At 51.1% G+C, this 17,872-nt stretch overlaps 1 pseudogene; it reads left to right on the top strand.

The window, feature by feature from the left end:
• LOC115384650 (insulin receptor substrate 1-B-like) overlaps positions 1-17,872 on the top strand; it is a 36,785-nt pseudogene that overhangs the window by 10,152 nt on the left and 8,761 nt on the right.

Raw genomic sequence — 17,872 nt, 5'->3', positions numbered from 1 at the left:
GTGCCCCAGTGGATGATTCGGTGGTGGCCCAGAACATGCATGAAACTTTGCTCGAGGCCATGAAGGCACTGAGTGAGGAGTTTCGCCAGCGAAGCAAGTCTCAGTCGAACTCTGGCCCAGGAGGAGGTGCAACCGCCTCTAACCCTATCAGCGTTCCCTCCCGCCGCCATCATCCAAACCCTCCTCCCAGTCAGGTTGGCTTCACTCGTCGGCCACGAACCGAGCCTCCTGCGGGAGCCAACGGTGGCGCGCCGGGCAACAGTGCCAATGCTTCTCCCACCCCAAGGCATAGCTTCCCAAGGTCTCGCACTGCGAGTGATGGAGGGAAAGGTGAAGATGGGATGATCGGGGTTACACCGCCTCACGGTGTGAACTGCAGTCCGTCCACCAATGGCTCCTGTTCAACCCCACCGATCCTCAGATCCAAGTCGGCTCGTTCGGCGCCCACCACGGCCGCTAAGACTCCTCTTGGGTTGATGCGCTCCATCTACCCGGCTCCCTCCCCAGCCCCGAGTCTGTCTTCCAGCTCCGGGCACGGCTCCGACTTCGGAGGCATAACGTCCTCGACTAGCATCGGTCCAGGATCTGGCGCTTACAGCCGTGTTCCCTCCCATCGTACATCTGTGTCAGGTTCGCCTAGTGACTACGGCTCCTCAGATGAGTATGGGTCCAGTCCTGGGGATCACAATCTGCTCCCATCCCCAAGCCTCCCTGGAAGTTCTGTTGGTAGCACGGGCAGCCAGTCCCTCGGTGAAGATGGAGCCAACTATACTTAATGGGCCAACGGGGTGGAGGTGGTAGTGGTTGCAGTAGTAACCAAGGGAGCATGACGCCCATCACCCTTCCAGCACCAGGAACACCAGTGAGTGGTTCACAGCCGCAGAGCCGGAGAGTGCTGCGACGGTCTCCAGCCGTGAGTGTGAGGCGGAGCGTAGGCTGCTGAGCAAGCGGGCCTCGTTGCCTCCTATGGCCCTGGAGAGGCTGGCTCCACGTCAGCGCAGAGCCGAGGAGCCAACAGAAGAAGATTCTGCCGATTACGCTATCATGTCGAGGAGCACCAGCCGAGAGTCCTTTGCTTCCACCTGCTCTTCTACCCAAAGGGAATCTGGTTCAGTAGGTGGAGGAGGAGGGTACTTGGATGTGGCAGGGGAGTTTAAACCTGAAGGGGGGTGTAGAGGAAACGGTAGCGTAGACTTAGGAGTGGATAATGGCTACATGTCCATGCTGCCTGGAGTAACTCAGGCCCCGGCGTCCCAGCCCCAGTCATTGGCCGTTTCTGTCCCGACTCCGATGCCAAACCTGCCGACGATTACATGGCTATGACTCCGAACAACAGCGTCTCTCCTCCACAGCAAATTCGATCTCCGCCGACGTCGGATGGCTACATGATAATGTCCCCCAATAGCAGCTGCTCCCCTGACCAGCGCGGAGGTCTGTGGAGGAGCTTGGATGGGCAGCGGCAGTGCCGAGCAGCAGGGCAGGCAGTGATTATATGAACATGTCTCCAATTAGTGCCCGTTCGGTGAATGGCAGTCCGCCACCTCCGACCACGCCTGTCATTTGGAGTCCAGCTCACAGCAGCAGGCCCCCAAGATGGTGTATTCTTACTATTCCCTTCCTCGGTCGTATAAACATAACCCTTCTGCTGGACATTTTGATGATGGGCCTGGGCGAGGCAGACGGCACAATGGGAGTTGTAGTCGGGGATTGGGGAGCGGTAGAGCTACTGCAGGGCGTCAGGAGCAACTGTCAGCAGGGAACTCTGTAGCGGGACATCACCTGTCGCTGTCTTCGTCTTCATACTCCTCCAGCTCGGCCAGTAGCGAGAGTCTTGGGGAGAGCGAAGACCGGACGACTCAGGCAGTCAGTAACGTGGTTGGGGCGACTCAGTCCAAAGACGGGACTAGATCCAGCAGAGACGGGGTTCCGGTGGGATGTCCAAACCGAGCACTCATACCAGAAGCAGACCGGTGAGCCTGTTCGTTGACGTATCCAAGGCGAACACTCTTCCTTGCGGGGTCCGTGAGAACCCTCTACCCCCAGAACCAAAAAGCCCTGGGGAGTATGTGAGCATTGAATTCAAGGGAGATAAGTGTAACCAGACCGGGGCTGCAGGAGGCCGTGGTCGAGGTCTTCGGCATGGCTTATCACTGCCTCATGGCTCAACTAGCCAACATCCGCAAACAGGCCGACTTCATGTTTAGGAAACTTCATCCCGCTCTCCCGTAGCCCCTCTGCCCCCATCACCCCCCCAGTCGCCTCGGAGTATGTCAACATGGACTTGGGCCCTTCTCCTTCGCCCTCACCCCTTACTCCACTAGTTTTCCCCTCCTTCCACACCCCTCCCACCCTCCAGCTCTTGCCCATGCCCCTAAAGCCTGCAACGAGGGCTCTGCTGGTCCGTGAAGAGGGAATTGAAGTGGCTGAGGCTCCAATTAGGAAAAGCAGGGAAAGCGTTCCTTCGTTGACGGAGTCTGAATCCCTACGTCCTGTGGGGATTACACAGAGATGGCCTTCAGCTTGAATAGTAACGCTGCTCCCGGTCGCCGTCGTCCAGCATCCCCCCCAAAGTTTCGTCTCCGACCAGGACTGATCCACCCGTCCCAGTGCTGTCACGTGGTCTAGACTTCCCCTCGCCAAATCAGGACCCAACCCGGACCAGGGGGCAAAAGTTATCCGGGCCGATCCCCAAGGTCGCAGGCGCCATTGCTCAGAAACCTTCCTCGCCTCGCCCTCCTCCCCACCTCTACCTCTACTTCTTCCTCAACCGCCTCCCTTTTTCCAGAACATAGTCAACCTGCGGCCCGCCGGCTGGGCTTCGACAGCATGCTGGGGAAGGCGCCGTTATGGATCCCTCTGTACCACAGTTACTCCCCACGAACGTCCAGACTTCGTCCACTGAGCAGGGCCTTAACTACATAGACTTGGACTTGGTCAACAAAGAGAGTCCGCACTTAAACCTGGATGGAGGACCCTCAGGAAGCCAGGCCCCCCCTCGCCTCTTCTCCTCGCTGGGTGCGGGTCCCGGGTCGGGGGAGTGGGCGCAGCAGTCGGCAGCAGCAGCAGCAGCTCCAGCTTAAACACGTACGCCAGCATCGACTTCTACAAATCGGAGGAGCTGCGGACGCATCAAAATGGAAACAAGGAGGGAACAGGTATGAGTCACTTTCTCCCTTTTGCCATAAAGTAGTGTTTTCTTCCACCTCTGAATCTTGAGTTCACTTTGATCTCTTTCCCTTTGTTGAGTTAAAGCTGTTTTACTTTAATTTCCCACATTGTTTGTCACACGGTTCAAAAGAGTTAAAAATATGCTTCTTGAAATTCCGTGAAGCACAGTCTTCCTTTCCATCCATGCCTGTAATCAGGCTTTACCTGGCGCCAGATTAAAATGCAGCCACTTGTCTGATTACATTACCGTCTGCATAATCCACAGTATGAGATGTGGATCAGCGGCTCTGACAATTACTAGATTTTTTCCTCTCCTGGCCTCGGTGCACGCACACGTTGATGTGATTAAAAATCCTGAAGGCCAGACGACGTATCGGACCGCCGGTGAAAGTCAATAATCTGGAAACGAATGTTGCAGCTTTGAAGGCGCAGTTTTCACCGTCACATCGTTTTTTCCTTTGGCATTTCTTACCAATTCAAGAGCGGTTTCTTGTATGTTTTTTTAACAAGCGTCAGAGTCGTTCTACTTCTTTGAGCCATTGTTTTTCGTCTCTCGGCTTTGTCGCATTCAGACTTTCCATTGATGCCTTCCACTCTGAGTTCAATAAGAACTTTGACCCTGTTTTCCATTGACAATCTCCCATTGTGAAAAGAGAAGAAAGTTTACTGTTTTTTTCTTCCCTCATCATTTTTTTTATGATTTACTTTTGAGATTTTTTTGTTATTTTATGAGTTTCCAAAACTTATAAAGGAAAGTATGCAAGCTGTTAAATAAGGTTGCCAGGTTTGTAGATTTCATATGAAAGTATTATTTGCGATGATTTGGCATTACTTAATCCAAACTGAAAGTTTTGGCCAATTATGGCCTTAAAGTCGATTTGATTTGAGCGTTTCTGCTTTGTTGACGCATACTTCTCATTTGTCCCTACCGCCGGGTTTTTTTTTTTTTTTTTTTTGCCGGACCTGAACGAGACCAGTAAGGGCAAATTGTACATTTTAACTGTATTTACATTCCTCTGCTCTGAGGAGCAATTTTCTCGCTGTGGGGGGAACACCGCAGCCAACAATGCCTCCACTAACTCACTGCGAGATGTTTCCGCGTAGAAAAACAAGCTCTTTGAACCGCTGTCTGCTCTAAATCGGCCCGTTGAGGAACGGACGCCTGCAGTTTGGGCGCATGGAGCAGCGTTTAAATGTGAGATGTAGGTTTATATGCATCAGTAAAGCGCTCAGCGGTCCTGCTCGGCCTTCCACGGTGGCGCGCTTGTGACGAATATGTTTTTATGCGTCCCCGCTAACTTCCTCATGATTTGTACCGTAGGTTGTGTTGGAGTTAAAAAAAAAAAAAAAAAGAAAACCTCTTGGGGTTTTTTGTGGTAAACATTTTGTAGCTCGGCGCCCAAGTTGGAATTAATGGAGTATTTTGGGGGCGTTGCAGAAATGCATCGTGGGATCCTGCGGCGAGCGAAGCAACAGTTGTTTTTTTTTTCATGGATTCCTGGGATGGAAATAACCATCAGTCTGCATCCACATGTCGCCCGCGTCGGCTTTAATGGGAAACGGAGGCAGTGTTGGAGGAAGGGGGGGGGGGGGGGGGGGGGGGGGGCGGGGGGGGGGGGGGGGGGGGGGGGGGGGGGGGGGGGGGGGGGGGGGTGGGGGGGGGGGGGGGGGGGGGGGGGGGGGGGGGGGGGGGGGGGGGGGGGGGGGGGGGGGGGGGGGGGGGGGGGGGGGGGGTGGTGGGGGGGGGGGGGGGGGGGGGGGGGGGGGGGTTTTGGGGTGTATGTAAACGGGAATGCTCGCAGGCCGCCGCGGCGGGACCATATGGACCGGGGCTGCTGGAGACCGTCGGCGGGGGCAGCGTGGGGGGAGAATGTTACACATTGGCTGTGAATGTTGAGATGGGGCCAGTGTTTCACTCACACAGCTCTCAAATGCCTCTGTACAGTGTTCCCCTCCTTTCATCCCTCCCGTTCGGCCTCCCCTCTTTCCTCCTCCAATAAATGATCCTTTGTTCGGGTGTTTTTGCCGCGGTGGGCTGCTGGGCCTCAGCAGGGCCAAGACCAATGGACTCTCCTGAAACCTTATTCTCCTGCAGTCTGTAATTTGCGTCCTTGTGTTCTGCGTGCTTGTTTTTTTTCCCCCCTCGTCTTCCTCATTATCGCTGCGCTTATATCCTTCTTTGTTAACGCCGTACATTATTTGTCCTCGTTTGACACGGAGGCTGATGGATTTTTGACATTCCTTTCCTCCCTTCTCTTCACTACACACACTATTGTTCAGCAAATTTTCCTAAAAGGAAAAAAAAAAGCCTTGTCTTTTGCCACTCGTCCTCCTCCTCTTTCACATTGTATCTCGGCGGGCCATTCTTTAAACGCTTGCAGAGTTGTTCTAAAATAGATCGCAGCGCCGAGACGAGGTCCCTCAGCTCCAGACCGAAACAGAAATGAAACAGAGATCCTCTGCCCGTCCACGTGGATCCTGCCAGGGTTTTCTTTTTTTTCTTTTTTCAAGTCTTCATTTGGACTGTAATTACCGAGTTTTCTTTTTTCGGCGAACAGGCACCGGCTGTATAGGAAAAGACTTGTGTATGTCTCTGGGGTGCGTTCTTTTGGCACGGAGGGCCAAAGGCTAAAATTGAACATCAGTAGTGGGACGTGTGCCAGAAACATTCTTATTGGACAGCTGTTATGTAATATGTGCCGGGTAAAAATAACCCCGTGATTTAGATAATGAGGCAAAGCAGGGTGAGCGGCTTCACTCTGAATCATCTTCTTCTTTTTTTTTTTTCATGAAAAAATTTGATGTAAATTAAATTCAAATCACACGGAGCGAATGTCAAGAAGTGAACAACTCTTAAAAATCTGGATTATTCTCCAGCGTGTGATAATAATGACCCAAAATATGAATTTAAAATGAAATCGGCCACTCTCTCCCTCCATCTCCATTAGAGAGTGTCTTTATTTGCGCTTCCAGCCGTCCCTCAGCAGCCGCTCTTTGTATTTCTTTACCATCTGGAAGCGACTCTTAATGCCAGTCTCAAAATAACTTGTAGCTCTTTAAACCCTTGCTCCCAGGAGACGCCGCTTCCCTCATGAGGCCGAAGTTCTGATGGGAAGATCCAAATATTATCTGTGCCTCAGAAGCACGGTAGTCGCCGATAATCGACCTCGTCAGGAATTTCAATCCCGAGCCTTGTTTTTCTTTGGAGCCTGGCTCACATGAGTGTTGTTGTTGACGGTGTGCGGAGGTGAGAGAGTTTACATTTGTTACCGCCGCCTAATTGGGCAAACTCATGCATAGCTGACCAATTGGATCAGTAACGGCGGTTTGTGTGCGAGCACTGCTCAGTCCTGCACGGTTCGCGTTTGCTCGCATATACATGCGCACAATCGCACATCCCCAGACAGGGACTAGAATTAAAATGTCTGTCTTCTTGCAAAAACCTTGAAGAAGTTGAACTCGTCCCTGCAGTGAAATATGAATTATGAAACATCCCCTCCATCCCTCACTTGCGTTTTCTTTTGTTGCATCAAAAAAATGCAACAAATTACTCAACACTGTGCTTCGTTTGACAAATCTGCTCAAATCTCTGCAACCGTGTTGCTAAATTTGGTAAAAGGTCCCTCAGTGTTGGACCCTTGTCCTTCTTACGCGAGACTGCTTTCAGAAACCAGCGTAGAGACAGTAGAATGGAATTTTCTGTCTTAAATTGATTTTATCTATTGGAAATTAAATGTCTACAATATTAGTGGGAACAGTTTGCACGTAAGAGAATGAATTCACGTTGGAGTCGGATTCGTCCTCCGTTCAGTGACATAAGTAAAAGCAAGTAGAAATTTATATAGCGCTTTTCACAGGTCAGCCGTCACAAAGTGCTTAACAGTGGTAGAAAAATCGTATAAAGACCAGAGATATAAAGATAAAAGAACGTTCAACAGAGCATATAACGCATAAGATAAGAGATCGTAAAACATTGCACGGTACATAAAAGCAGAGCGATAAGAAATACAGACGGTACATACGGCCGAGACAACGCTGCGTCAGTGTGATTGTCACATAATTCTGAATGCGGTTGGCTGCTGCACAGTTAATGCATTTGCTCTTAACTCTTTAGTTTTTCTGGTTTGTTTTCCTCCCGAGGCTCTGATTTAAATCCTTCATCTGGTCCTAAAATGAGTTTTTGTGTGCAGTTTCCACATTTTGGCGGTCGACCTCTCATGTGCAGAGTAATGCAGAAGACCGTCAAGTTTATTAACGAAAGAGGGTTTTGTTTTGCTCCGTTGTGACTTTCCATCGTAGCTTCTTGGGTGTGTAAAAGGATATAAATAAATCTAAGATAAGACTTCATTTAAACTGATCGTAATAGACACGGTGAGCCAATGCACACAACTTAAACCTTAATAGTTTCAAATCCGTGCATTTTAGAGAGAACGCAAGCAGGAAAAACATGCAAACTCCACAGGAAGGGCTCTCCGAAATCCCGCGCTGTGCTGGCCGCTCGCCTCGACGGCCGAAGCCTGGGCCTCCCTGTGATGCAAATTAAATTTCACGTAGCTCAGTTTCCCCTGGTGCACGGCTGGAGCCTCCGCCCTCTGCTCCCGACCTGCGTCTGACGGGACGTGTAATCCCAGCCTGCACTGGGTCACGCTCGCAGCACTAGTAGTGTTACGTAAAGCGCGACCACGCGGAGGGGGAGGGGGGGGGAGGGGGCATGACCCCCCTGAGGAGGAGGGTGAGGCTCAGGGCGCGCTGTGTATGCTGTGTATCTGCGATGTTTGCGCGGAGCGAGGAGGCGGATTGAGCTCGCGTCTGCGCGGCGGCGCTCGGCTCCGCTCACATCAGGGATGCGGGAGACGACGGCACATGGTGTGTGGTTTAAATGCATTCCTGCCTCAAAGCCTGCTTATTTATTGTCAGCCGTCGAATTACTCGGAATATCTGGTCTCAGCCGCTCGTTGGCCTCCCTGTTTCCCTCATTTGAATTCAACAGTTGTATAATCGACTGTCTGGACGTGAAAACAGAACAAGGTGGGAGGCGCGCTCTGCATTATCATTACATAATCCATATTAGGATGGAAATTAGCTCGAGTTTCTCCGCGCTGCGAGCTCGGCTTTCCCTCATTACCCTAATTACGGCATTATACAACTCCTGCGGCCCCCGGGGACGACGCGGGAGAAGCTAGACGAGGACATTAGACAGACCGGGTCCCCCGTCAGGCGCGGTAAACACGCGCCAGATATCCGCTTATTGACTGTTTTCCCTCATTTTTGCGCGGGTGACGGAGAGCAGAGAGAGGCCGGGGATTCCTTTGAAGACGGCGTCAAGGCTGCGTCCTTCTCTGAAGTCCGGCCCGCCTTGTTTGGGTGGTCTCTTCTTTCCAGGGAGTCGCCCGACTTGCATTACGGAGAGCAACAACCCGGCGCTGTTTGGGCTTTGGCAGGCTGCTGAAGGTTGTGTGTGTCTGTCCCCACGCTCGTGTGTGTGTGTGTGTGTGTGTGTTGGACGACTCGAAGGCCATCGTCTCACTACAAAACCCCTCGCCTCGGTTCAATTAGGCGAATCCGAGGGCTGGAGGGGTAATCCGCCGCTACTGAACACACACACACATACAAACACACGGCTTTGTGATGGATGATCAGGCTCTGTCACACACACACAACACACACACACACACACACACGCATACGTCCACACTCAGCAGTGGAGACCGCTCTGCGAGTCTGTGAACAGCCGCAACACATCTGGAGGCATCATGGGAAATCCTCGCCGTGAGAAAGCAAGGCGCTTTACACACACCTGCCAGACAGGCGGAGCGGAGGTGAGGCGAGGTCAGCGGCGTCGGGGGGGGGGGGGGGGGGTGTTGCCTCGGCCTCAGACTCGCCGCTCGCCCAGAACCAACGCAGCTACTTTTCATCACCTTTGATAATCTTGTTTCCTGTAAACCTCCGAGTTTCTGCGTAATCTGCGCTCACACAGCTCAGCCAGTCTGCAGCAGAGTTTTCATTTTTCTTCTTTTTTTTTTTTTTTTTTTCCTGCAAGGGGGATTATCCCGGTTTTGGAAAACACACTTTGTTTTGAGGCATTTGATGGCTTTTGGGTTTTGACGTTCAAACAGAAGGCGGCATTGTTCAGGTAATCATAACAGCGGGAGGACGGCTCACGCTTCGCATTGTGTGGCGCCCGAGTCTCGACAGATTAGAGATCCACTTGTGCGTCATGAACTCTCACATGTTTCTAAGTCTGGACGCGGCTCGGTAATATGTTTGATCGGCTGCGGCTTCCTAGAATGAGCTGATATCTCCGAACCTCGGATTCTGCCATAATATTAATATTTTCCACGCTTTTCTGAATTAACAATGCAAACAGTTACTTTTAGCCTTTTTCATTAAGATAAACACTGATCTGTTCGATATAATTAAAGCCATATTAACCAGGATGTATGTGGAAAATGTTGATTTCCAGCCAAAACATCCAACTTTAGATCTGACATCAACAGTAATATCGTGTGTATGGAGACTTCAGTTAAATCCAGGTTTAATTATGACACCGCAAAATAAAACGCAGCCCACATCTAGAAGTTTTCACCGTCCAATAAAGCGTAGAAAAAAAAACCCAACAGCACCGGCGACGAAGGAAATGAAAAAACCCTCTTTTAACTTTAAGAGATGCGGAACACCTCCGGAGTTCGGAAACGATATAGAACAAAAAAAGGAATGAATATAAGGAGAAAAATACAGGGATAGAGATAGAATGCTTTCTGCGTGTGTGTGCGTGTGTGTGTGTGTGTGTGTGTGTGCGCTGGTGGTGTGTGACGCAGGTCGGTCAAGGCCTGGAGAAGAGGAGTCGCTGAAAACAAACCCAGGCAGGTGATAATGTAGAAACACTGAGCCATGAGTGTGTCATCGCCACGGCAACACACACACACGCACACGCATACACATTTCCCTTAGTAATAAACAGCTTTTAATTGTATAATGTTTGCTTTTCTCATCTTTCTCTCCAACTTGATCCAAATAAATTAGCTGAACCTGTAATTATGAGGTTCCGTCTTCAGGGTGGAAATTTACCTCTCCTCCTCCCCGCTCCATTCTTCATCACTTTTGTTTCTTCTTCGCCTCTCCTTTCTTTTCAACATCCTCCTCCTCTTTTCCCCGCCCTTTGATCGTCCGCTCTCCGACGGTCAGCGGCGCCTCTAACGAAAAGGCTTTTTTTGATGCCTGTCGAAATGAGGCGAATGCTGACGGTCCTGAAAGGCAAACGCGGAGCAGCGGCGGCAAACGTGACGCACGCAGAGCCGCGGAGCCGCGAGGAATTTCCATAGAGACGCGGGTATTTACGCGCGCGGCGCGGCTCCTCTGCGGTAGAGACGGGCGCGCGCGGCGGTTCAACAGTGTGCGGGGCGACTGGGTGGCGACACAAAGACGCACAATGACCAGCGGACGCGGCGGAGATTTAGTCTCCATTCATCCGGCGGAACCAAATCCTCCCGTTTCCTCTGCGCTCTGACGCTGCAGTCGGGGGAAGATTAGTCTGCGGACCACAGCCGGTGTCTGACACACACAAACGCACACCACACCACACCTGGATCCCGCCCGTCAAACTCGGTTCGATATTACAGATTCACAAATTTCCCAGTTAAGTGCACTAATTTTCCTTCAAAAATGGATGTATGACGTTTAAATAGACATTAATACACACTTGCAGCGGTGCTGTTAACCTCTGTGGGGTCAGCTGCTGCTGCTGCTGCTGCTGCTGCTCTCCACTGAAGGCACACTTGTGCAGATAATCGGCACTGAGCAACGGGGCGGGACGTTTACCAGAAACGCAAAACCACCACGCAGAATTACAGTCGATTCGGGGAGAAAGTCCCGGGAAGTAGCATCCCCATGATCCCTTGCTCTGCCTCCCGTCCAAGCGTGACCTCGGCTGACCGCTGCGCTGGACGGCCTCCGTTATGAACCACGTGATGTGACACATACGCCGAGCGGTTACACATCTGATGGCGATGTTGATAAAATGCGATCGGCCCGGTTGCATTGGCTGAAGCAGATCTGATCTGAGCCACACAGGAATACAAAACAAAAAACAAAACAAAAATCAGAATTGGGTCACTTCTCACTGTCGGTGTCAATGCAGCCTTGTCTTGCCGGGTTAGTCACACATGAGCAGTCTGGAAATGACCTTATTGATATTCTCCGTTGTTTCGGTGCCGAGTCCTGGTGCTGAGCATCGAGGCTCCGAGACGTTGAGGTTTTTCTAAATAAACAGTCGGGCCCACCCTGTTCAAGGACGCCGCACAGCAACGAGTGTGAAAAGGTCGTTGGAAAGACTCCAGAAAGGCTGCGGAGCCCACAGAAGCGATTGTAATCGCACCTCGTCCTCCCCCGCGGCGTGACGAGATAATGAAATACTTCAGCTTTATTTATGTGGTACCTTCGTTTTTTTTTTTTTTTTTTTTATAGCTGTTTGGGAAGAAAGATGCAAAACAGCCGAGTTCAAGAAAACTTCTTCAACTTTACCTGGAAGACCTGAGCGAGTAACGCTGTAAATAATGGAGCGTGAGCTGTCCTGAAGTGAGAAACCCGCGGTCTAAGACTTGTATTTGCAGGTTTGGAGCCTTTTCCGAGTGTTTTCTGGAGGCGTATTGGAAGAAAATGTTCAGTGAGAGAGATTCTGTCGGGCAGAGTGGCTTCAGGGGGAAAAGAAAAACCTTTCATATCGCCGACCTGCGAAGAAAGGATCTGAGAAAGATTGATTGAATGTGACGGAGTGTATCTGCAGTTGATCTGGATGTCTTTCAGCTTGATAGAACTTCCACTTCCTCGCGTTTCGGAGCCGGCCGCCAGAGTCTGGTTCGCCGCTCCAGGCTCGGATCTCCGTGTTCTTTTCCACAGCTTCTCTGGAAAGTCGTAAAGTCGGTGTAACTCGGAGCGACGCACGGCGTGCCCCGGTGACGTCCGCGCATTACGCACTGCCCCGCCACATGTGAGCTGACCGCGAGCGCCGGCGCCAGGTGTGACAGGCTCCCGCTGTTACTCCTCCTCCGCCGCCCTCATTAATCCTCCAGTTCCCTCCGTCCGACACAATGGCCCAGCCAGGGGTTTAAACAGTTTGCTCAAGGGATGGTAATTAGGCGGTGAAGCGGCGGCTCGGCGCTCTGGTCGTTGTTCTGACCGACCGCTGCCTCGTTCGCATGCAGCAGCACGGAGGCCGGCGAGGGAATCGTATTGGCAGCTTGGTCAGTCAAAGAGGCGCCGCCGGACGGACTGCACGTGTGTGTGTGTGTGTGTGTGTGTGTGTGTGTGAGAGTGTGTGTGTAGCTTGAGGACTTTCAAGCCTTGAACTCGTCGTCAGGTGTGACAGAACAGCGATCGATCGCCGCACCTGCACGCGCCTCCCACAAGTCCTCTGGTTTGTTTTGTTTGTCGGCGCACGCAGGGAAAAACACACACATGCTTTACGCGCACGCACGTGCACGCCCCCGCCCCGAGGCCCGGGGTCGTCTTTCTCTTAATAAGAAAAGCTCAAAACGGATCATCCAATCAGCTCTCAGGAAACGAGGATCAGCCAGAAGCTTCTCAGCTAATGGCCAGAGTAACCTTCGCTGACCACGCACACTCACACACTCACACACACACACACACACACACACACACACACACACACACACACACACACTCACAGAACTCCCTCTCTTTTGTCAATACTGTTCTGCTCATTCTGCTCCTGAACAAAGCCCCCGGGTCCCGCCGCCTCTCCTCCTCTCTCCCTTCTTCTCCTCCTCTTCCTGCCTTTTCTCTCTTTCCAGGCAGACGTTTTGTTTGCTCTCTTCTTTCATTCTCACGCCGAACTCCTTCTTTTTTTTTCTTCTTCTTCTTCTGTTTTCCCTCCTTTCTCACCGTCATTTCATGCGAGCCGTGTTTGAGCGGATGAATGAAGCCCCCCCCCCCCACCCCACTCCGTCAGACGTGACAAACACTGCGTCATTTCATTTACTCAGATCAGAGGAGAGATTTTTCCTGACTTTCAGAGCCGGTTTGCATAAATAAACATCTTTTTTTTCCCCCCCTATCAGGTGTATTCAGCACCTCTGAGCATGTTTTAGTCAAAGATTCAAACATTTAGTCCTCGTCTGTTGCAGCGTGAGAAGATTTGAACACCAACTTCAATCAGAAAAGGCTTCAATGCAGGGAAAAAAATGGGAGAATTTTGAAAAAATTTCCATCTTTGCAAAGCAAAACTTGTTGCATTTAAGTTGGTGAATTTGCGAGACTGGCTGTTTCCAGTTCTCTGTGGCAGAAAATAACTTTGTGTGAATTATTTGCATATTTCAGTTTCTGAGAAACACTTTCAATCAGTGGAAGCGATTCTTCACGCCGTCTCTTCTGAAGGTTTGAGCTTTTGAAGCCTCGCGCAGTTGCGGAAGGGTTTAAATCCGAGCCGCGCCGAGCAATCGGGCAACAAATGCGGAAGCCTAATCTTTATTATTTAGTTTATAAAGTCAGAAAACGTGATGCATATTTAAATGAAGACGTCGTTCTGCAGTGGACACGTGCTCCTCTGGCCTTCTTCAAGCCTCCGTTGATACTCGGCTCCCTCCAGTTGTTTAAAAACTGCGCCACTCAGATAATAGAGATAAAACTTGTTGCAAATCATTCTAAGAGGCTTTTTTTTTTTTTCCCTTCCCTGGCGCTGTGGACCTGCGGCGGCTGTTTATAGCCTGGCACGGCGGCGCGACAACAGAAGAGCGGCAGAGCCCAAATGTCAGACGTTTGATTCACACCGGCTCCACCTGCCGCACGCCGGCCGGGTTCCAGTCTCTTTACAATAACCGCGGAGCCCTTGAGCACAGCTTTATTTTAGTTAGATGATAAAATGCGTTGCATTTAAGCCTGAACTCAGGATACTGAGCCACCGTCTCCTGCCTAAAATGGTTATCAAACACTTTTCCGTCCTCGTCACTTTCTCGTCTTTAACATTTTTCGGGTGTGAGTATTTCAGGTTCCACCGCCTCCTTACTGCTGTTTGCTTCGCTCTGTATGTACACATTCCCTCCAGTGTGTGTGTGTGTGTGTGTGGTGTCTGGCGCCGTGCCAGCCCCCTGTACGAGCATGATCCTGGCTACAGAGCGCTGATTGTGCGCTGTGGTATGGGATGTATGCCGGGCGCTGCCGAAAAAGAGCGGAGCAGCCACCCACCGACCGAGAGGGGTGACTGAGTGCAGAGGAGGAGGAGGAGGAGGAGGAGGCGCTGCCTCCCTCCTTTCACACACTCATTCTTATTTGTCTCCCTCCCTCCTCGTACACTCTCCCAGGAAAGTATTTGAGCTTCTCTTATGCTTTGAGTTTTTTTTTTTTTTTTTTCTTCTTCTTTGCGTTCTTCACACTCTTGAGTTTGTTTCCGGGCCAATCAATGAATCTCTTTCCCCCTCACACACACACACACACACACACACACACACACACACACACACACACACACACACACACACAAACACACACTTTTCATCTATCACAGGTGATTGTGTCGGTGTCAGTGTCGCGGCGGCGTTTCGCCCCACGCCTCCGCCATGATCTGTGTGTGTGTGTGTGTGTGTGTGTGTGTGTGTGTGTGTGTGTGTCCTACCGAGTGTGTTTTGGGCGGTTCGGCATCACTCAGCCGCCGCCGCTCTAACCGGGTTTGTCTGTAAAGAGCTTAGCGCCGCTGGGCCTTGCTGAACGCTAAGCTGATTACCGTCCACTAACCAGCCACTTCTCACATGGAGGCCCTGTACGTGTGTTGTACCTCTGTGTGCCTGTAATACTGTTTATTTGTGTGTGTGTGTGTGTGTGTGTGTGTGTGTGTGCGGTGGGATTTGCGGGGCCGGTCAGGTGGTCTAAGGAGGTCGTGAGCGGAGGGGTCGGACGCAGGGTCAGCCCGAGTGCTGACGCTGACAACGAGGTGGGAATCCGGTTAAGGCCCCTGCGCAGGGTCAAGTTATTCTCAGAGGAGACGCCATGAAATCCCTTTTTTTTTTTTTTTTTCCCCCTCCAGTTCCTTCAGGCTCTGCCAGTGAAGCCTCACACCGACTAGACCGCTTGAACTGGGTCCAATGAAGCCGTTTTCAGGGCTGTCTCGTCGGTTCATTGGTGCCTCCGTCATCAATCCGACGCCGGGTCTCCGCTCGGCGCTTCGAAAACTTCAGTTTTTCGGCCGCTGATTCCCTTTATCGGTGTGTTATTCATGGCCTCTGCACAATTACTCTCCGATCCAGTGCACCTTCAGAGCGGCCGGGGTCCCCCACCCCCCCGCACGTCAGGGTCGCCTCGTCAGCTCACACACACAGACGCCACTTTTTACTTTCTCTTTACAAACATATGGCCTTTTGAAATATTCTAATATTACAAGATACTGTAGTTTTAGTTCCGTTTAAGTTAAAATGATTGAGTGCAATGAATGAAGTGTGTAATAAATACATAAACTTTTTCGGTTTTCGTGGAAAAAACATGTATTATATGAAAGTTTCTTTGAAAATTGAGATTTCTTCCTCAGCAATGCTACCAAATCTTAATAACTTCCAGCGTGTCACACATTTTGTAGCATGAGTTTCTCAGTATCTTCTAAAAATACACAGTATTATTAGAAAAAAATAAACTGCCAGATACTAGAAGTTGATGATTTCCTGGAAAAAGAGGCTGAAACTCTCACTCCTTGCACATTTTTTATTCTAAAGCTGCAGTAAAGTGTTAAAACCAGCGGTGGTTTGTTTGCTTTGGGTAATAATTAAGAAATAACTTGAAACTTGCTTTCAATTTTTCCGTTTTTTTCCCCCATAATTAAGAAATTTAACATGCTTTTTTGTTCTTCTTTTGTAGTTTTTTGCTGTTGACTTGAGGAAAAAAGGTAGTTTTTCTTTTTTTTTTTTGCAGAGTGGGAGTTGGGTTTGTGCGTTTCTCATGCTTGGAATTGGAGAAGCGAGCGTGGCAGGACCGGTGGGGCCGTCTCTCAGCGCCGTATGGATTGCTCAACTCTTGACTGCCGAAGGGGGGGGAAAGCTGCAGGCTTTAAACACACCCAGCGCTCCCTTCAGTTACCTAATCCTGACATATATCGACCGGGGTCAACGAACTCCGCCGCTCCGCTCGCCGCGATCAGGAAGCCGGGCCGCTGGAGAGTCGAGAACACGAGCTTCGTTTCACAGAAACGGCGTTTTCCTGTCGTCATACTTGGACCAAAAGCTGTAGATTCACCCTGTGGCTGTGTGTGTGTGTGTGTGTGTGTTTGCACAAAACAGTTACCTCCATCAATCACGCTGCAGACGTCTAAATATGAAAATTACAGCCTGCGGGCCCCCGACCGAGCACTTTCCCCCCCCCCCAGATGCGATCGTTTAAAGTTTTCTGCTCGGTAACGGAGGGAGCAAACAGCACTTCGACCCGCCTTACGTAACCGCCGGCGCAGATCGAACCGAGGAGCGGCGATGTTTGCTCGCCGCTGCCATTATTGGCCCGAGGACGGTCGTTAACCTTTAGAGCGGCGCTTCACCTCCGCGTCACCTCGGCGCAGCCGGGCCTCCGCCGGCCGGCTAACAGCTTCCTGTTGCTCTGTGGGCTGCTTTTTTTTTTTTTTTTTTTTTTTTTTTTTTTTTCTTTCTTCATTAAATTACCCAAATTACTGCCGGGAACAGGATTTCAGTGTGTGTCGTCAAGGCAGTGGGGAACATGAGGCTTCTGAGCGGAGTTAAAGAGATGTCCCTTTTTTTTTTTTTTTTTAATTATTATTACAGTTATTATTATTATTGTTATTATAGTGACGGCTAGTTTGAAACTAGTTATCTGTTTAACTTAACTGTCGTTATGATTTCATGTGTTTATCAGAGTGAAGCCAATCCGAGGACAGCCTCCAGTTGTTGGCATTGAAAACGCATTTTCTTTTGAATTCCGCAGCTCGGCTTCGTGTTTTATTCCCCCTCGACTCGCCGCTCCGCTCCGGCGGTATGCGCCATGTGCCTTTTTTTTTTTTTTTTTTTTTAATGTGGCAGATTTTAATGGCGTGGAAAACCACACCCGTCCGGAACCAGGCGGCGACGCGCCGCCCCGAACTTTGAAGTGCCGAATTTGTGAGCAGTCCGCACGTCGGCTTGTGTTCCTCCACGTGTGCGGCTGAAAGCGAGCGGCGAACACGTGTTCCCGGTGGGTTCGAGCCGCGGCCGTGTGTGTGTGTGTGTGTGTGTGTTTCTCGTCATGCTTTCTTCCTCTTTTCAATTCGAGGAACGCCGGCCGTCAACACAATGTTCTCCTGCCTCTCCGCGGGCGTCACGCCTCCCGTCCCCGACATTAGCGGCCTCCGCCGAGAGGAAATGAAATGTGTTTAACCGTCGCGCTCGCTCATTAGTCATACCTGCTCCAGGAACAAACAAGTGGAAGGAAGGGACGGACGGACTGAGATGTGCCTCGCGCTCTACATCGCTGTTTACTGCTTACGCCGGTAATAAGACTGTTCGGATTCATGGTCGGTGTGCGGGGGAGCGCTATAGGAAACGTGGCGTCGTCTCCTCTCCACGTGCGCCGGGGTTTCCGGTCGTCATGTGGACGCCCGAGCGGGCGGAGGCGATGGCGTCGGCGAGCGGCGGAGGCCTCCTCGGAGTTCAGCGGGATGCTGAATGTGAATGGGGAGCGGCGGCGCGGCCGTGCGTCACACGGCGGGGCGTCACGTCCGCGGCGG

The sequence above is a fragment of the Salarias fasciatus genome, unplaced genomic scaffold (assembly GCF_902148845.1).
Source record: "Salarias fasciatus unplaced genomic scaffold, fSalaFa1.1, whole genome shotgun sequence".
Taxonomy (NCBI): Eukaryota; Metazoa; Chordata; class Actinopteri; order Blenniiformes; family Blenniidae; genus Salarias; species Salarias fasciatus.
Note: the sequence above shows the minus strand (reverse complement) of the source record. Positions and strands in the feature narration are given on the sequence as shown.